This window comes from Tursiops truncatus, chromosome 1 (assembly GCF_011762595.2).
Source record: "Tursiops truncatus isolate mTurTru1 chromosome 1, mTurTru1.mat.Y, whole genome shotgun sequence".
NCBI lineage: Eukaryota > Metazoa > Chordata > Mammalia > Artiodactyla > Delphinidae > Tursiops > Tursiops truncatus.
Genome location: NC_047034.1, coordinates 153299374 through 153320121, shown reverse-complemented (window position 1 = coordinate 153320121; position 20748 = coordinate 153299374). Strand labels below are relative to the sequence as shown.

The following is a 20748-nucleotide window of genomic DNA, read 5'->3' as shown; positions in this document are numbered from 1 at the left end:
TTAGTTTCCTCCTCTGACTAATAGAGAAATAGAGGTCATTACAGCATGGGCCTCATAGGCCTAGTTTTGAAGATGACATGAAATTTGTCACCACATGGCAGCTCTAGTTACAGTTATTCAGATCTAGGCAGGATGACGTAGAACAGGGGAAGCTTGGGCATTTTTTCTTGCTCAGGTCTCATAGGCACCCTTTCCCCCTTGTCTCCACCTTCCCCACACGTGGGAGACACCCCCGTTCCTTTGGGACCCGGAGCAGGACCATCTGCCAAATGAGAAGGAAGAGGACTTTCTGGCCAGGATGGGGCGCTGACGAGCCCTTCCTCTGTCAGGCCCCTTCCTTTCCCAATTCCGCAGCTCTGGGAGGAGGTGGCAAACCCAGACAGAAGCCGAAACTCCGATGCCCATCACCCCTGCCTAGACACAGCCTCCCCAGATAGGATCTGGACAAGCCATTTCTCAGCCTTCCCCCGGCTGCAGGCAGTGTCCACCTTCTCCCAGCCTCAGGGCAGAGCCTCAGGCCGGAGTGGCCCCTAAGCCTATAGGGCCCGATCCCTGAGCTCTCCCAGACATCCCAGAGGTGGATCTGGGGTCGGGGAGGGACCCAGTGTGGCTGCAGACCCCTCAGCCTGGTTCCCCAGGGAGGCATCTGGAGAGGATGGCTGCCTGCCTTCTCCTCCCACGCCTCCCCCGCTTGCCCTGGGGTCTGGGGTCCTGAGCCCCGGGCTGAGCTCAGCTCTTACCCGAACCCCAACTCAGAGAGTTTGCTGGCAGCAGCGTAGATGACTTTGGTGTAGTTTCTGTGGTTTAATAAGCTACAAAAACGACATTATTTTAAGCCAATCTGGATATAGCACAAAAACTCTCACCCCGTCTGTTCTGTGAAACTCAGATACCCTGACGAGAACACAGCTCACAACCAACTAATACAATATTCTACTGGGCTCGCTGTCAGCGGGCCCCACGCGGGCGCCGGCTCCCCGGAGGACTGCCCAGGCGCGCTTGCCGCGGGCCGGGGAGGGGAGGGAGGCGGGCGGCCTGGGGACCGGTGAGGAGGCGGCTGGGGATGCGGCTGGGGATGGGGCCGGGGTGAGGGCCTCGCTGGGGGGGGGGGGGGGGCTGCCTCTCCTCTCCCTGAGGAGCTGGGGCCTTCCGCGGCCCCTCTGGGCTCCCCGCCCCCTTCCACGGGGACTCGGGGAGGAGAGGAGTGTTTCTGGCCTGCTGACAGCAGTTTCACTCCCACAACTTGCATATGTCTGAATCCGAAGCAGGGAAGTGTGTCCAACACACCCAATGCAAAGACAGGTTGTTGAATATTTTTTCTCTCATCACTAAAAAGGATTCCCTGCTGGGTGCAATCAAGATCCATAAACTCACGGCTCAGAGTCGGTGTGAAAGCAGCGCTCCAGCCCAGACTCCCTCGCTGGCGCTAAATGCAGTCTCCGGGCGGAGATGCACAGACATCCGCTAGCAGTCTGGCCTTGCGACCGGCAGTTCCCGGCACATTAGGCAGTGCGCTTATTTTGGGCTATGCTTCAGTGGATTAACTTTCAGTGTAAAGTTTCCGAGCTCGGGCCTCGTCCCTGCGGCTCCGCCCCCCCTCCTCTTTCGGTGGGTACCATGCTTTACAGAGCCAGAGGCAAGGGAAACTGGCTGACACGCTTGTTCAGCAGCCGCAGGGTTCAGCCCTGGAAGAGGAAGGCTGGGCAGGCAGAGGCCCTTCTGGGACCCCTGGCAGCCTGGAGAGCCCAGCCTGCGACTGGCTTGCCTCAGGGTCGACCAGATGCCCAACGCCTGACTCCCACAGACACTGAACTTGCAAGCTTGGGAGATCTTGCAAAGTTCCCTTGGGGGGATGGTCCTAGGTGAGAGCCTCCCCTCTTCTGCTGGTGGTGGCGGGTCTGGCATCCACCCACCCCTTCCCCACTGGGCTCTGGGCTCCCCCCTTCTCTTCAATATCCCAAGACACTTGCTGGAGGTTGGAATCTGCTGTGTATGAAAAGGCAAGGGTGCCTTCTTTTTCTTCTGAGTAACCCCTCTCCATCCCTCAAGTAAGGAGGCTGAAGCAGAAAGGGAAGTGGCAGGGGTCTTAAGTGAGCCATAGGAGAGCCCTTGGGGACTTGAGGAGGGTGGAGAGAGGACGTGACGGACAGGAGGAACGGGAACACCGTCAGCCCCCAGACTCCATTCTGATGGCTTGGGAAGGAAGAGCTTGGGTTCTTGCAGAAACGGAGGGACCCTTGCCTCCCATCCCCCATATCGATCCACTGGGAGGTGCTTTCAGATCCAATAATTTAAAACGCTAGTTCTCATGAATTCTTAAGAAGCAACTAAAAAAGTAGTCTCCAAAAAGCCTCCTCTCTTCCCTGACATCCTGTTTTTTTGGGGGGCATGGGATGTGCCAACAGAATGAGCTTCAGAAATAGCAGAGTAAAGGGCAGCCTAGCTGGAGTGCTGAAGCCCTGTAGGGTGTGGGATCTATTATTCACTCACTCATTTATCCAAAATACAAAATCGGTGCTGACTTTGTACAGGTTGTTGGACTGGGGCTGTGGGAGGCACAAGGGGTCTCCTCATGGGGTGCGAGAACGATGCACACCCATCTTCCGTTTGTTCGTTTATCTTAGGCTGCTTTGGGTCTTCATTGCTGTGTGTGGTCTTCTCTAGTTGCGGTGAGCGGGGGCTACTCTTCCTTGCAGTGCAGGGCTTTCTCATTGCTGTGACCTCTCTATTGTGGAGCACCGACTCTAGGACGTCCGGGCTTCTGTAGTTGTGGCTCACAGGCTCTAGAGCACAGGCTCAGTAGTTGTGGCGCAAGGGCTTAGTTGCTCAGCGGCATGTGGGATCTTCCTGGACCAGGGCTTGAACCCGTGTCCCCTGCACTGGCAGGTGGATTCTTAACCACTGCACCACAGGGGAAGTCCTGTTTGTTCATTTATTACCACGACTACGGGGCAGGCACTGTGTTTGGGTGCCAAGCACAAGCAGATGCAGTTTGAATACAAAGCAGAATGTGAGAAGGGCTGTGAAGGAGGGAAGGGGGCTTCAGAAGAGGCAGCACCGCTCAGCACTGCTCCCCCAGCTCTGAGCCGATGCTCAGGTCCACGTCCTTCTAAGCTTTCCATGGGCTTGCGGGGGCCCATAGGGATGGGATCATTTGGCTTCAGAGTTACCCCAAGGCAAAAATAAATGATGAGGGACTTCCCTGGTGGCACAGTGGTTGAGAATCCGTCTGCCATTTCAGGGAACACAGGTTCAAGCCCTGGTCCGGGAAGATCCCACATGCTGTGGAGCAACGAAGTCCGTGTGCCACAACTACTGAGCCTGTGCTCTAGAGCCTGCGAGCCACAACTACTGAGCCCGCATGCCACAACTACTGAGCCCGCGTGCCTCGAGCCCCTGCTCTGCAACAAGACAAGCCACCGCAATGAGAAGCCCACGCACCGCAATGAAGAGTGGCCCCCACTCGCCACAACTAGAGAAAGCCCGCGCGCAGCAACAAAGACCAAATGCAGCCAAACATAGGAAAAAAAAAAAGAAAAGAGAGAGAGAGGAAATGTTGAGGCAGTTTTGGGGAGCCCAGGATTAAAAAAAAAAAACCCTTCTCCTCTCTCACATATTGTAAGTCACTCTCTCTTTCTCTCAAACCCCTCCCCCACTCCCTCCCACTCTCCCTTCTCTCCAAGAGATCAGCACATTGCAAAGACAGGTTGTTGAATATTTTCTCTCTCATCACTAAGAAGGCCTCCCTGCTGGGTGTAATCAAGAACCATAAACTCGACTCAAGGCTGAGTCGGTGTGAATCCAGCCCCGCTCCACTCCCAATGATTCAGACACTCTCTGGCCGGCTGACAGCGGCAGTCAGGCCAGGCTGTTCTCCCAGAGGGCCTGCAGCCAGGGGGGCTGGTCTCCTAGAGTCTCTGGGCTCTGTAATGTTGGGGCATGGAATTCAGGGCATCTCTCCTGAAAGGTCAGGAAGGAGAGGAATCGATGCCTGCAGACAAGGAGTCAGGGCATTGACAAGTGCGGCAGGCACTCCTTGACCTTCACCCCAGGTCCCCAGGTCCCCGGGGAGAGGACACAGGGGGCAGGATGGCCTCTCAGTCCTGGCAGTGATTTCCAATGGGCCGCCCGACCGGGTGGAGTGGCTTCTGTCTGGTTTTCAGAACCACCCCTTTAATGGTGGAAGAGGGTGCGGACCTAGTGTTTCTGCAGAGGGCTTCGACCAAGTCGGGGGCTGGGGAGGCTGGAACGAGGGGAGAAAGTGAAGGAGAAACACCAGGGAAGCCGGGCTGTGGACTGCTCAGCTGCTAAGTGTGCTATCCTGCTCTTTGTCTGAAAATCCATTAGCTGGATTGGGAATAGTCTGCAGATGCAAAGCTGGGGAGGAGCCCTTCCCACCTTCTCTTGATTTTCTACCTTCGATATGACCTCTCCAATGTCACTGCCACGGCCTGAATCCCTGGGCTGGTCACCCTTCCTCCCTGATCTCTGTATGTCCACCATGAGCTTTCATCTGACCGTAATTTCCCCTTCCTAAAGTGCTTGCAGGCTGCCCCATTGCCTGAAGAAAATGAACCATGGTGAATATTCAAGATCTGCACCCAGTATTCCTTTCTGACTCCCTCCTGCCCCCCACCTCCAGGCCCCCAGCCGACAATCCTTCTGGATACCCTGCAGTTTTCCAAACGTATTATTTTTTTTTTTTTTTAACCTCTGGGCCTTTGCATTCCCCAACCTCATCCTCCCTGCCAGGCACGCCCCTTCTTCCTCATCTTTTTTTTCTTTTTGCGGTACGCGGGCCTCTCACTGTTGTGGCCTCTCCCGTTGCGGAGCACAGGCTCCGGACGCGCAGGCTCAGCGGCCATGGCTCATGGGCCCAGCTGCTCCGCGGCATGTGGGATCTTCCCGGACTAGGGCACGAACCTGCGTCCCCTGCATCGGCAGGCGGACTCTCAACCACTGCGCCACCAGGGAAGCCCCTTCCTCATCTTTAATGAACATCTCCCTGTCCTTCCAGTCTCAGCAGAAATGTCCCCGCTTCTGAGAAGCCTTCCCTGATCCCCTAAGCAAAGGTAATCCATGCTCCCTGGGCAGTTTGCACATTCAGCCCTTAACATCTGTACTATGATTGTCTGTGTCCCTCTCCCCACTGGGCATGAACTTCTCTTCGAGGGCTGGAACTGAGTCTGCTTTAGCTCTCTGTGCCCAGGGTCCAACACCTAGTTTGTTGGGATGAATAAACTCAGGAGTTTCATCACCAAGTTTCAACATGGCTCTCTGTCTGTACCTGCATACCTGTGTACCTGCGCAGGCATGTCCACACTTCCCGTCCACACTTCCCGTCCACACTTCCCCTCTCCATACTCCCAACCAGATAGGGAGCTCCTTGAGGGCAGGATGGAGTCTTGTTAATCTCTGAAGCCACACATGCAAAGTGGTCATTGGTAAAGATTTGGGGAACTGGATTTGGATTTTGCTAGAATGGATGAGCTCAGGCCCTGCTTGGGAGATGCAGGGGCTCTCTCTGCAGGGTTGTCTTTGGTGGTGATGATGTGCTTCCCAGGAAGGGTCTGGGGGAGTCACTGCGCAGGGATTGGACGCTCAGCCTTCTTTGGGGAGGGGTTTCCATCCAAGCTTGGAGGGGCTGCTGACCCAGAATCTGTGGGCTCAATCCCCGTAGGGTTTTACAGACCCACACTAGCTAGTGGGTGGCCAGCCCCGGGGCTTTTCTCCCAGGGCTGCCAAATACTGTCACTCTCCAGGAGAGAAAAGGTAGCATCGGCCCTGGGGCAGCCTCCTTCGCCTCTCTTGGGAGGTCAGGGCCAGGAACTCAGAAAAAGCAACAGTTTCCTCCTAGGCAGATGGCATGCCCACTCTCCCGCCTTTACAGAGGCCACAGAGATATTGCCCACCAGCTTCAGGGCTCTCATAACTCTTTCAAGACAATCACTTTATTTATATGAGTTTGTTTTAAAAATCCCACAGACGATCCACTGTGGGGACCTCTCCTGCTGCCTCAGCTTGATTCTCTCCTATCCTCCAAGTCCATAACTCTTAGTCTTTTGATTCTCCCAGTCCACAAACGATAAAAATCTTATTTCTATAAGGTCTTTTATGGTTACCGAGATAGTCAATAGTGTCATTTTCATTCATATCATTCTGCAGGGAAGTTAGAGGAAACGAACCAGACAGAGGAGAGCTATAAATAAGGCTCAGCTACACAGGGCCCCGAGCGGATTCTGCTGCGTTCTTTTAAAACGATGCATGCACGAAACACACACACACACAAAATATACACATATGCACACAAGTACGTGCTTGTGGGCCCACTTGTGCAGAGACAGGAGTACACGAGCTCCCCCATGCACACAGATGTACGCACCATGCTTGACACACATACCCACGTGTGCACGCACGTGCTTACACAATTTGTCAGGCTTAGAAAAAAAGCCATTTGTGGAACTTGCCCAGCTTTGAAGGGCCAGGAGCAGGCAGCTGCACTTGCTCTGGAGAGATGGAGGGGGACTGATGCAGGCCAGCCTGGAGAATATATTCCAAAGCCATGAAACGTGGGATTGGGCACCCAGCCACCCATGAACTCCTGGGAGGGAGCTTTGGATTTCCCGTCAACACAGGAGTCTGTGGAGTGGCCGCTCAGCCAGCACTAGGAATGTCCAGGCAGCCCACAAGGCTCCCTCTGACTGTCTGTTTGTGTCATCTGAGAGCCCAAACCCTCATTCCTGGAGGACAGCCAGACGGCTTCACGATTCTGATTTGCACCTAGCTGCCACCTGTCCACAGCCTGCTGCCAGCGGTTTTGCCCTTAGGGCAGGACCCCAGAGGGAGAGCCCCAGGCATGACACTGGAGCAGGAAGCTGGAAGTCTCCGGTAGAGGGAGAGCTGGCACGTCTGTGTGCTGGGGTGAAGGCAGGCAGCCCAGACCCAGAAAAGCACAGATGGAGGAAGCAGACCCAGGCATGGGGGCAGACTGCCAGCTTTCCTCAGGTAGGCATGGTCAGGCCTCAGTCCTCACCCCAGGGAGCAGGCTGGGAAGGACGGGGCTGTGTGGCTGGTGCCAGAGAACCGTGCTGTCCTTGGAGAGCTCTGGGCTTATTGGCCAGGGGTGCAAAGGAAGGAATGGCCACTGGCGTTAGGAGGCAGGGGTTCTGAGGCTAACTCCACACTGTTGCCGTGTGTGATATCCTCCAAAAGCCTTCCCATCTTTGAATGTCTGTGCCCCCAGTGAACCATAAGGAGGGATGCTCTCTCAGACCCCTTCTCATTCTGGAGATGCAGATGAATTAGCTGCACTCCAGAGCCTTAGGGCAGGTGTATCACCTTCATTTCCTGTCTGCAAAATGGGCACGATAATTGTTGCCATTAGCAACATTCCAGGGAGGGCATGAGGCTGGGCAAAGGTCCAGGAGTTCGACTGAACTTGTTTGGGAACTGGTGCATTTGGAAATTGTAAGGGCTGTAACTCAGCAGGGGGCCTTAGATGCTGCAAAGCCTCTCCTCCCACCCCCAGCTTTTTCCTCCCTCCTTACATCCCACCCCCAGCACCCCCTAAACAGCTGGGAATAGAGCCCAGGGCTCTGAGCTCAGGCCTTCGAATTCCTCTATCACCCCTCCTGCCTTCTTCAAGGGAACTATTAATTGTAATTGAAGCCTTCTAAGTTAAAAGCTGCACACAGATTTAAGGATTCTTTCATCCCAATTACACATCATTTCTGGCTGCACTTTAGTGCCAGGCTTTTATCTGTTGTTCTAGGGAATCACTTATCGGCCAGAGCAGCGGGCTCCACATAGATTTCTTCCTGATTATGTTTAATGGCAAATGGAGAGTTAACCAGCCTCCCTCCCAGGAGCTGTGTCTGCAGTTTCCCCAGCCCAGCCTGAGAGCAGCCCAGGGGAGCAGGAGGGAATGGACCAGGAAAGCCATGGGGACCTCCATGTCCTGGACTGGTCAGTGCAGGGTTCGGAGGGATCCATGTGGCTCAGGGTGGCTGAGGGGGGAATTCTACCTCAACTCTCCAGGCGACCCAAGTGCTCCTTTCCGAAGGCTGATAGCAGCTATTTGTTTACTCCGTGCATTTTGCAACTATAGGCATCTATGGTGTGTCAGGCCCCGAGCTGGCATCATCTCCTCACTCACATCTGTGTGCGCCCAGCTGCCAGAGGCACTGTGACACCCACGTACACGCACTCCCAGGAGCATGCGCACACACAGAATCAAAGAAGCCTACACACACACAAACACAGAGGAGCGAGCACATACATACAGTATTCATAGACGCATGCACACACATTCACACGCTTACAAGAGCACGCACAGACAAGCACTCATGCATACCCACACCACCACCTCCATACACAAGGACATACTCTATTTGCACTGACCCCCCCTGCTCTTAGCTCCAAATACACTCTCAGCTCAGCCCCACACGGGCACACAGTTTGACTCTTTATTGTCACATGGAGGCTTCTCTGTTTGTCATTCACAGATCAGGCTGTCATAGGAGCTTGGAATGGATCTTGGAATGTCAGGTGACAGGACCCTAGAGTCAGGCCCTTGTGCCACAGAGCCCCCTGTGTCACCCACTTCCATTGTGTCCCTGAGCCCCATCTCACACCCACTTGGATTGTACTGTGTCACGGAGCTCAGCTGGCTACTCGGTCCCAAGGTTGTTCCTCTGTAAATTTCAAACTCAGCATGTCCAAAGTGGAACTCCCGGTCTCCCCCAAACTTTCCTCAACTGCAGTCTTAACCACCTCAGCTCTTGACAAATCCTTCCTTCCACTGCTCAGGATGAAACACTCTGATTCTGACACCAATTATAATGTGTAGGTGTTTTTTTTTTTTTTTTCCCCACACCACCAAGCAATTCTCTGTTACCAGCTGGGTGTCCTACAATTCAACCCACTTCTGACGCTGTCTGCTGGGAGACGGCACCAGATCCGCAGGTTAAGGGCTCAGTCCCATAAGACCGCCTCCACTTCAGATGTCAATCATTAGTCCAGGTTGTTACCTGTGCTTCTGACCCATCAATTCTAAATCAGAAGTTCCCACAACCTCCTCCTTGTGTTCGAATAATTTGCTAGGGAGGCTTACAGAACTCAGGAAACCAGTTTACTTACTAGGTTACCAGTTTACTGTGAAGGGATATAACTCAGGAACGACCAGATGCGAGAGATGCACGGGGCAAGGTATGGGGAAAGGGCTTTCATGCTCTCTCTGTGCACCACTCTCCTAGTACCTCCAAGTGTTCGCTAACTGGGAAGCTCTCTGGACCCCGTCCTTTCGGGTTTTACATAAGCATGATTGATTAAATCACTGGCCATTGGTGGTTGAACTCAATCTCCAGCCCCTCTCCCCTTCCTCTAGGTGAAGGGGGAGGGTGTGGGGGGACTGGAATCGAAAGTTCCAACCCTTTAAATCACGTGGTTGGTAGCCTCCATCCTACCTAAGGGTTTTCCAAAAGTCACCTCATTGACATAACAAAGGACACCTTCATTGCTCTCAGCACTTAGGAAATGCCAAGGGTTTTAGGAACTCTGTGCCAGGAATGGGTACCATTATTATAATAAATACAAACTATGTGTTTATTATAAATCACAATATCACAAACACCTTGGCATCCTCCTGGACTCCTCTCTTTCTTTCATTTCCTACATCCAGTCCATCAGCAAATTCAGCTGGCTGGATTTTAGAAATACATTCCTAATCTGACCACTTCTCACCACCTTCACTGCCTCTGCTAAGACCTCTACTTGTGTAACAGAGAAGAGCCAACCTGACTCCATATTGGACCTATTCCTTTAGCTTTACCCTTTATGCTCTGCTGCCTGTGCTTAGTCATGCTGGCTCTGCACCTCTTGTAAAAGAACCATTGTCTATAGCCTGAAATACACATGACAGCCCGTTCTCAAGGCTCTGACCTTTAAAGGTGCAATACTTCTCCATTCACGTAGAGATAAAAAGTTGCAGAAGAGAATAACATTTGTTTTGTTGGAAGTTTACAGGAACTTTGTGGCCAGACCACCTGTGAACAGCTGTAAGAACAAAGGATTCCTGAGCTAAGAAGTTTGCAACAACCAGACACACCCCCTTTCCTTTTAGCAGAAAAGAAGCCTGAATTCTAACTCAGGGAAGATGTTTCTTTGGGATGTTAGTCCACCATCTTCTTGGTCTGTTGGCTTTCTGAATAAAGTCGCTATTTCTTGCCCCAACTCCTGGTCTCTCAATTTATTGGCCTGTCGTGGGGTGAGCAGTACGAGCTTGGACTCGGTAACACTTGGTTTACTGCAAAGACCTCCAAATAGGTTGGCTTGCTTTTGCCTGTCCATGGCAACCAGAGGAAGTTCCTTTCATTTTTTTTTTTAAAGATTTTTTTTGATGTGGACCGTTTTTAAAGTCTTTATTGAATTCGTTACAATATTGCTTCCGGTTTTTTGTGTTTTGGTTCTTTTGGCCTTGAGGCACATGGGATCTTAGCTCCCCAACCAGGGATCAACCCCGCACCCCCTGCATCGGAAGGTGAAGTTTTAACCACTGGACCACCAGGGAAGTCCCCCAGAGGAAGTTTCCAGTCAGAAGTTTCATGCAGTTCTCTACTCCTTTCAGAGAAACGGTTGAGGACCTTGCAGTGGCTGCAAGTCTCCCTGGGACCTCTCCCCTTCCCCAGCCCGTCCTGTCTTCTCCTACTTTCCCTCCTTCCTGTCACTCCAGCCACACTGGCCTCCTGGCTGTGCTCTTTCCTTTGGGTCTCTGCTGTTCCCTCTCCTCCTAGAATGCTTTCCTTCCACATCTCTGCTTGGATAACCCCCTTTCCTTCTTCAAGTCTTTGCTCATTTATCACTTCTTCATGAGATCACCTTGACTATTATATTTAATGCCCCTATCTGCTGCCCCATCAGCCCCTACCCTCCCAAAGGCCCTTATTCCACTCTGGTTTTCCTTTTCCCCCCACAGAATGTAGACTTTCTGTCGCAGGTTGGGTGCACCAGGAAACAGACTCTCATATCATTTTGCTTGCAGGATGTTTCTTGGAGGAGTTCTCAGATCAATACCTTTGGGGAGGAAGGAAGCAGAACTGGGCAGAGCGAAAAGCTAGATTGTCGCAAAGACCCCAACTGATCCCATGTGGAGCTGGGATGACACTCAGAGTTGCTCAGCATTGGGGCAAGGGCATAGGGGCCTTTATGACCACTTATGGACCAGATGTTGGATGTGGGGAGTCACTTTTTTTTTTTTTTTTTTTCAGTACGTGGGCCTCTCACTGTTGTGGCCTCTCCCGTTGCGGAGCACAGGCTCCAGACGCGCAGGCTCAGCGGCCATGGCTCACGGGACCAGCCGCTCCGCGGCACGCGGGATCCTCCCGGACCGGGGCACGAACCCGCGTCCCCTGCATCGGCAGGCGGACTCCCAACCACTGCGCCACCAGGGAAGCCCTGGGGAGTCACTTTGAAGGGAACAGAGCTACCTTCTCTAAGGGCCGTCCTGGAGGAGAGGGACTCAGCTGACTGCCAGGGGCTACCAGTACTCCTGGCAGCTGGAGAAGTGACTGCCTCAGTTCAGATGTGGGAGAGCTGGGAGCCATACTGCAGCTCACCTTTCAACATACCCAAACGAGTAAGTGTAATTGTACTATAGTTAGTGTCTATGTCTATCTCTCCTGCTAGAAAATGAGGACCAGGGAAGGGAAGGGCTCTCTGTGGGCATAGCTCCCTGAAGTTTCCTAAGTGCTTTGAACAGTTTGGCCCACAGTAGGCTCTTCCTAAATATTTGCTGAATGAGTGAATGAGCCTGCCCATTCTCCATGTTCTGCTTGTCCCAAGGACAGTGAGTTTCCAACCTTATTGGAATCACAATCGCAGTTCTGCTGTCAACGAGGTGTTGCGACCATGGGCAAGTTGTCTAACTTCTTGGAGCCTCTGATTCTCCATCCGTGAAATGGGATAATAGAAATGCCCACCTCACAGGGTTTGGAGAGGATGAAATGAGCTAATGCTTGTAGAGCACTTAGCAGGTACCTGGGACAAAGTTGGTAATCAGTAAATGCTGTTGATGATGCTGTTCGTGCCTTGGAATCTTCCTGCTCTGGGTTGCTGCCAGGATTCAGATCAGACTTAAAGACAAAGCTGAAACCCCAGTGGGGGTAGCTTGACCTTCCAGGTATACGAGGAGAGGTGGGTTCTGTTTCTGCAAGTCTGGTATTCAGAGCTCAGTTTTCGGCGAATGAGGGTAGAGATCTGCTCATAAGCTGATGGCTGGAATCCCCACCTCTGGAAATCTCAGTGTGTAACTGAGTGTGCATATGTGTCTGTATAATGTTTGTATGGAGATATGCAGGCCGTGCTCAAAGACGTCCGTTCCTAAAGGATCATTCGTCCCAGTTATTAGGCCCACATAGGAAGCCAGGCATTCGCGGCGTCTGGAGAGGTCAAAACAATTATCTCCCCTTACCCACCTTCCGCTCACTCTTTGCCTCCTGCATGGGCTCCTCCCTCTTTGCTCTCCTGAATGGCCTTGCTTCCCAGTCTCCAGTGACCTTGTGGTCAAATCCAGTGGACCTCCTTGATCTCAGCAACAACTGATACTGATCACCACTCTCCAACTTGTGTTGCCTGAGATCACGCTCTGGGTGTTGTGGGTACTGGGGAATGGCCCCAGGCACTGCCCCCTTGGGACTGAGGTAGTCACCCTCCCAGTCAATGGGAGCGTTGGTGGCCAAGAGCATTCCGCTAAGTCTCTCCCCAAGAATTGTCTTTGGTCCAAGGGAATGGTCTCTCCCAAGGTTACTCCCCTCCCTGGAGGCAGTTCGAATTCAATAACCGAATGATGGTTTTTGCCTCATTTGGGGGCATCTCTATAGGGTTATACCTGCTCTAGAGATTTCCGTGGATTTGACTGAGGCCTTTGTTGCAAGTGCATCAGAGTTCATCTTCTTCCTCTGCCCAGTCCTGCTGCCCTTCCTCTTTCACAGATATAGATGTAGGTGCTGAGATCACTGCCCAAGAAGCCCCCTACCCCCCGCCAACCCCCGCATGCACATCTCCATCTTCGATCTGTTTCTAGGGAACCTGACCTCCTACTACAGTTGGTGCTAGGAGTGGTTCCTAAGAAACAGACTCTAAAGCGGGAGTTTGGAGTTGTATCACCCACTGGCCAGTTGGTAATGAGAACCCCATCGCTGGTGGTAGGCAGAAGTCCTAATAAGCCCCTGACATGCTCCAGCAGTGCAATTGTTCACACTTTTCCCAGTGGTGAACTGGGACGGGCACTGTTGGAAGGGAACGCACTGATAGGAGTAGTATCACGGACACTGGAGAGGCTCAGAGGAAATCGTAATGATAAAGAATACGGAATTAGACGATTGTTGCTGGGGGCTATCAGTGCATTGGAAAAAGACAATGAAGGCTGAGGGTGTTTCATCACCAATTTGAGGTAAAGTGTAAAAGCCAGAGGGCCTGCTTGCCATAGATAAACAGACTTTCTTCTGCAGCTGGAGGGCAGAAAAAACTGAAGTTTGGCCCAGGGTTTAATTACGAGAGTAGCAGATTTCCAGAGAAAATTGAATTCTCAACATAGCAAGTTGGCTATGCCTTGATTGGTCAGGGCAATATTTGATTGGGAAGGAGTAGGGCTCTAACAGTTGGGACAGGGACATCTGGGCTGATGAACCTGAATGCCTCCAAATGCCAGGTCACGCTGAGCCCTCTGAGGCAGCCGAGTGTCCTTTGCTTTCCCACTTGAGGCTAGAGCTCCCCATGCTTGAAGAGGTTGCAGAGGCTTCTACCTTGCAAAAAGCCAAGCATCATGTAACATCCTGCCCCTTACCCTCAAGTTCTACTCCCCCTCCCCTTCTGGCAACCCAACAGAACGCACCTGCTAAGGGAAGGAGTCACTTCAGGACTGGGCCAGGCTACACCAGCAGGAGCCAGGTGTTAAACTTCATTTCTCTCCTGCGTCACTGGCAGTCCCTCTGCCTCGAGTCTCTACTCTGCCGGTCCACCTTCCATGTTGCCAACAGAGGAATCTTTCTAAAACACATCTCATCCCGTCTCTGCCATGCTTAGAACTCTTCAGCAGCTCTTCATTGCCTCTGGATGAAGTCCACATTTTGGGGCTCAGTGTTGCTTCATCTCTTACCTCCTCTTTTATGTATTTTTCTTTTTGTACCTGCCACGAAGGCTACCACCTCTGAGCCTTTGGCTTTGCTGTTTCCTTTGCCTGGAAACTCTCTCCTTTTCCTCACGTCACTGGGCACCTTCCTGTCCCCCTTCAAGTGCCACTGGATCACCTCCTTTGGAAGACACTGTGTGTGCCTCCCAGCTCCCCTCTTCAGGCCTGGCACCTCTGTCCTCAGCTACTGAGAACACTGGCTCTGAGAGCTTACAGCTGTTTCCTTCCATGGGAACGCTTCTCAGTTACAGAAGGTACCTTGCCTAAGGTTATGCCCCCTGCCAGGGCCAGCCCCCAGCCAATGCTGACTGAGGAGGGGGGTAAAAAGATGCAACCACCGTTGCTGGTCAATTGCTAGCTTCTGTACTTATTTATAGGTTTATTGCTCCAGAGCTCTCCTCTGCTTCTTCCACCCCCATAAACCTCTTGCAACATTACTTCTAAGTCTGTTCCCAGAGAACCCAATCTAAAATACCTCTTAGGGTAATCTGAGATCCTCTTTCTCTGGGCTCCTTTAGGACCATGCATATACTTCTGATACTGTGTGTTTTTCACTTACCCACTGCTGTGTAACAAACCAACCCAGGATTTAGTGGCTACAAATAATAATTGACTTTTTTCCTCATGACTGGCCTCGACTGGGCAGTTCAGCTCCATCTGGTGAAGTTTAGGTCACTTGTGTGGCTGCACTCAGCTGGGAGCCCCACTTATCCTCCAGGGCCTCTCTCCTTCTGGCCTCTAATCATTTAGTAGTCTAGCTTTGGCTTCCTTATAATATGGCAGCTGGACTTCAAGGGGGGAAGACCTGGAAGTGACCATTCCTCTTAAGACCTGGGTTTGGAAGGCTGAGAACCTCATTTCTGCTGCATTCTACTGGTCAAAGCAAGTCACCACCAGGCTGGCCTGATTCAAGGGGAAGGGAAATAGTTTCCACCTGTTGATGGGAAGAGCATCATTTGTGTCTAGGGATGAAAGGGAATAGTCAATGACCATATTTGGAAACTATCAACCACAACATATAACAGTCATTATGCTGGGAGCTCCTTGAGGGCAGGGATTCACTATTCCTAGCCGGGGCACTTCCAGGAGATGTCAGAGATTTTTGGTGACAGAGTGAGCTCACTCAGGCTGTGTTTGGTCCCCATAGAGCCTGGGGAAGGGGTAGAGAGGTAGTCGAGCCAAACCTTAGGCTGTCAGCTGCCTCTATTGGAACATCTCTTTAATTTCCAAGACAGCAGATCCAAATGTGTCTGGGAGTCTATTTCTGGGCACAGACTCTGCCCCCTGGGGCACGAGTGGGGCACATTTTATTCATCCACATAGTTGCACAGGGCCCAGGATCCAAACACAGACTTAATAATTAAGGCTCGTCTCTCCTCTTTCTTGTCATTGTACGTTTACAGCATGTGGAAGTCATTAGTGTTGTTTGTCAAATATTTCGGCTACGTACCTGCTGAACACATGGAAGGATTGTACTTCTTGGCCCTCTTGTGGTTGGGTGCAGCCTGGTGATTAATTTTGGCCCATGGGTTGTGAGTGGAAGTGACTCATGCCATGTCTGGGCATTTAATTGCTGTGTGGAGCTCTCTCCAGAGTTCTTTCCTTCTGCCTCGGTGACTGGCAATGTTGGAATTGGTGTCCGCTCCCTTCAGTCGGGTAAGGAGCCATGAGCAGAGCCCCAGCTGACCCATGATGTGCAAGAGTAAGAAATCGCCTTTGTTGTGTGAAGCCACTACCATGAAGGGGTTGTTTGTCACGGTAGCATGACCTTGTAGCCTGACTGATACAGGGTCCTGGCTTGACCCAAGCTAGCTGAGCTCATCTTAGATCTACCTTATTTCAGGTAGATCTGGAGTGAGATGGGGGCAGGGCTCTTTGGAAAGAACTCACTGTCAGGGAAAGAGGAATAGTTGTTGGAGCGGAGATCCTAAACACAGGCCACCTAACATAAGAAACGAATTCTAATGAATTCTAAGGAATGTGTTAGAGTTATAAAGGCTTCATATTAAAATTGAATGGAATAAATATTCAGGAAAGTGGGAGCATTTTAAAGATTCCTACCCCTTTCTCCTCTCCATATATATATTCTCCCTCTCCCCCCCACCCCATCCCATCACCTCATTCACTGCTAAGTCTTTGAATAGTTGTCTTCAAGGCAGAGTGATTTGAATGCCCAGACATTTGCATATGGGCTTTCCTTCTGTGGCTTTCTTTATTCTAGTTCAATGTCTCTCTAACTTTGGTGTGCCTAAAAATTCTTGTTCATCGTTCTGTAAACAAACCCATAGATGCTGGACTTTATGAGTGGTTTAAGAGTTTTTCAAAGGGACTTTTGACTACGCAATTCTTATCTTATGCACAGACTTCAAAATCTAACCCCTTTGTGAGATGAGATTCCGTTGTGCAAAACCAAAAGAACCTTGCAAATTTCATGAGATGCTGAGAGCACAAGATGTCAGCAACAGCTGCTCTCAGCCCATCATCCACCCATCACCCAAATCCTGTTGATTTTACACCCATGGTCTAAGCCTCCATCGGCTTGTGCCTGGGAAGGGTTCCTCACTTGTCTTTTTGCTTCTCCTCTTGCCGCTTCCGGTCCATTACCTACAGTGCGGCCAAAGTGATCTCTTCCAAACACCAAATTCCTCCTTCACTGGCCTCCTATAAGTCTTCCCCAAATCTTGAATGAGGTCTTAAGGCCCACAGGACCTGGCCCTTGCCTGCCTCTCCAGCCTCATTTCATGACAGCCTCCCCCTTGGCCTCTGTGATCCCTCCATGCTGGCCTTTCACTTCCACCAACACTTTCATCTCTCTCTCCCCCCATCACAGAACCTTGGCACCTGCTCTACCATCTGCTTGAAATGTTCTTCCTCCACCCTCTCTTTTTTGTCTGGTTCACTCCCGCTTGTGTTTCAGATGTCAGTTCAAGTGTTATGTCTTCAGAGAAGCATTTTTTAAATTGAAGTATAGTTAATTTACAATGTTGTGTTAGTGTCTGGTATACAGTAAAGTGATTCAGTTATACATATATATTTTTTTCATATTCTTTTCCATTAAGGTTTATTACAGGGTACTGAATACAGTTCCCTGTGCTATACGGTAGGACCTTGTTGTTTATCCATTCTATATATAATAGTTTGCATCTGCTAATCCCAAACTCCCAATCCAACGCTCCCCCATCCCCACCATCCCCTTGGCAACCATAAATCTGTTCTTTATGTCTGTGAGTCTGTTTCTTTTTCGTAAATAAGTTCATTTGTGTCATATATTAGATTCCACATATAAGTGATATCGTATGGTATTTGTCTTTCACTTACTTTGCTTAGCATGATAATCTCTAGATCCATCCATGTAGCTGCAAATAGCATCATTTCATTCTTTTTTTATGGCTGAGTAGTATTCCATTGTATATATGTATACCACATCTTCTTCTTTTTTATTTTTAAACATCTTTATTGGAGTATAATTGCTTTACAATGGTGTGTTAGTTTCTGCTTTATAACAAAGTGAATCAGTTATACATATACATATGTTCCCATATCTCTTCCCTCTTGCGTCTCCTTCCCTCCCACCCTCCCTATCCCACCCCTCTAGGTGGTCACAAACCACCGAGCTGATCTCCCTGTGCTATGCGGCTGCTTCCCACTAGCTATCTATTTTACGTTTGGTAGTGTATATATGTCCACGCCACTCTCTCACTTTGTCACAGCTTACCCTTCCCCCTCCCCATATCCTCAAGTCCATTCTCTAGTAGGTCTGTGTCTTTATTCCCGTCTTGACCCTAGGTTCTTCATGACCTTTTTTTTTTTTTTTTCCTTAGGTTCCATATATATGTGTTAGCATACGGTATTTGTTTTTCTCTTTCTGACTTCACTCTGTATGACAGACTCTAGGTCCATCCACCTCACTACAGATATCTCAATTTCGTTTCGTTTTATGGCTGAGTAATATTCCATGGTATATATGTGCCACATCTTCTTTATCCATTCATCTGTTGATGGACACTTAGGTTGCTTCCATGTCCTGCCTATTGTAAATAGAGCTGCAATGAACATTGTGGTACATGACTCTTTTTTTTTTTTTTTTTCTGTACTCGGGCCTCTCACTGTTGTGGCCTCTTCCATTGAAGAGCACAGGCTCCGGACGCGCAGGCTCAGCGGTCATGGCCCACGGGCCTAGCCGCTCCGCGGCATGTGGGATCTTTCCGGACCGGGGCACGAACCCGCGTCCCCTGCATCGGCAGGCGGCCTCTCAACCACTGCGCCACCAGGGAAGCCCTACATGACTCTTTTTGAATTATGGTTTTCTCTGGGTATATGCCCAGTAGTGGGATTGCTGGATCATATGGTAGTTCTATTTTTAGTTTTTTAAGGAACCTCCACACTGTTCTCCACAGTGGCTGTATCAATTTACATTCCCACCAACAGTGCAAGAGGTTTCCCTTTTCTCCACACCCTCTCCAACATTTATTGTTTGTAGATATTTTGATGATGGCCATTCTGACAGGTGTGAGGTGATACCTCATTGTAGTTTTGATTTGCATTTCTCAGAGGAGCAGTTAAGCCAATTCATTCTTTATTTGCTCTCATACAGTGGTTTGCTTTCCTTCAGAATATTTATGTCAGTTTATCATTATACACTATTTGATTATGTGTTGCCAAATTGCTTCTTCCACTAGAACGTAAGCTCCAGGAGAGCAGGGGCTCTGACTTCCTTGTTACGCTTTTATCCCAGACCACGCAATAGATATTTGGTGCATGAAAGATTGAATGGTGCTGATAGTGGTGCAGTGATAGCCGCAGTGGCAGTGACATTGATGCCAGTGATGGCACATCCATTTCTTGCTCTTTTGGGCTATTGTTTGCTGTCATTCTTGTGTGGCCTGAGAAATAGGAGTTAACCTCCAGGTGCCAAAACCAAGACCCAGCAAGTTGACAAGACTAAGGGTCAATGGGTGGCCGAGTCAAGGCCAGAATCAATCTTCGAGATTCCAGGTATTGAATACTTTCTCAGACAGGCTACTACTTCTTGGCCTTGACTCTGACAAAACAGAAGATGTCTTCTGAAGTCTCCAGGGTGGATAATTTGTGGGATACAGATAGCACAGTCGCATCTTTTACAAACGGTCCTCTTATCTCTCCTCCTCTTTCTTCCTTTTCCGTTTTCTCTCTCTCTCTTTTTTTTTTTTTTGCGGTACGCAGGCCTCTCACTGTTGCGGCCTCTCCCGTTGTGGAGCACAGGCTCTGGACGCGCAGGCTCAGCGGCCATGGCTCACGGGCCCAGCTGCTCCGCGGCATGTGGGAACTTCCCGGACCGGGGCACGAACCCGTGTCCCCTGCATCGGCAGGCGGACTCTCAACCACTGCACCACCAGGGAAGCCCGGAAGATAACTCTTTGAAAGACTGGATTTCTTGCCATCAAGAAATGGGGGGCTTCAAGTGGTCAAAGTAATGTGACTGTATATGGACTCGGGGCAGTCAGGGTATGCTGGGCCAGGTGAGAGGTGGAGCAGAGTCTGATGATTCCTAGGTTTCTGGCCTGGGTAACTGGTTGGTGAGGTATTGAATTCAGTTTTAGATATGCTGAGGAACACCAAAATAGTAATGTTGAGCAGTCTGTTGAATATATTTGTATTTCTAGTGTCTAAAATAATGCCTGACATGTTAGGAACTCAATAAATATTTGTTCAAACAAACACATTAGTTAAGTTTTTCTCCCCAAATTCCTCCAGCAACACCCAACCTCAGTGATAGGCCAGTTGTTGTTACTTTCAGTTTGGGATAATTTAGTCTAAGTGAGGGACTAGTTAGCTAAAGTCCAAGACCTCTTACTGATGGAGCATGGCTTTGGACAGTCTCCACTAAGCACTTGACTCACTGAAGCTTTATTTGGATAGTCAAGGCCGTGAAGACCTAGGAATGGGAAATGAAGACCCACATGCATCCTAGGACCCAGCTTTTCTGAATGAGACGGTGACTGTGAGATGAGGTGGGGTAAAGAAGGCAACTTTCTCCTTCTGGATCAGGATCTACTGTATCCTGATTATAGAAGTTATAAGTTAGGCTTTGGAGTTGGATAACTTGAGTTCAAGTCTTCATCCCACCATTTCCTAGCTTTGTGACCTTGGGCAAGTTATTTAACCTCCAAGCCTTATTTTCCATACTTGTAACATGGAGATATTCATGTCATCTTCCTTATAGTGTTGTGAAAATTAAATGTGATAAAAAGTATATCAGTTCAATGTGTGGCATACAAAAAGCATCCAATAAATGCTATTAATAATAATTCAACAATCAATAATACTACTAATCATTTTTATCTGTATTGCAATAGCATACATTCCTTATATTCTTACTTATGAGTAAGGTGTCGTTATTACTCCCATTTTATACTTGGGAAAGAGGACATTGGAGAGGTGAAATGACTTTGCTCAGCCAAGAGTACGGTGAGGCTAAGTCAACTCATCAAGTCTTCTGACCCCAGAATCCGTGTCTCCTGTGACTCATTTCATGGAAGACTTAGGCATAGTTGTGTGAGTCCATCCAGCCCATTCCAGCAGCA

At 50.1% G+C, this 20748-nt stretch overlaps 1 long non-coding RNA gene across 2 annotated transcripts in view; it reads left to right on the top strand.

The window, feature by feature from the left end:
- The window catches only part of LOC141276385 (uncharacterized), a 104353-nt gene that overhangs the window by 9625 nt on the left and 73980 nt on the right, over positions 1-20748 (top strand). Inside the window, exon 2 of one of the 2 annotated variants that reach the window (XR_012325881.1) lies at positions 11265-11632. This is a non-coding gene — a long non-coding RNA (uncharacterized lncRNA). Of the gene's footprint in view, positions 1-10016; positions 10231-11264; positions 11633-20748 lie in introns of those variants that run through there. The other variant, XR_012325880.1, reaches the window with a different exon arrangement.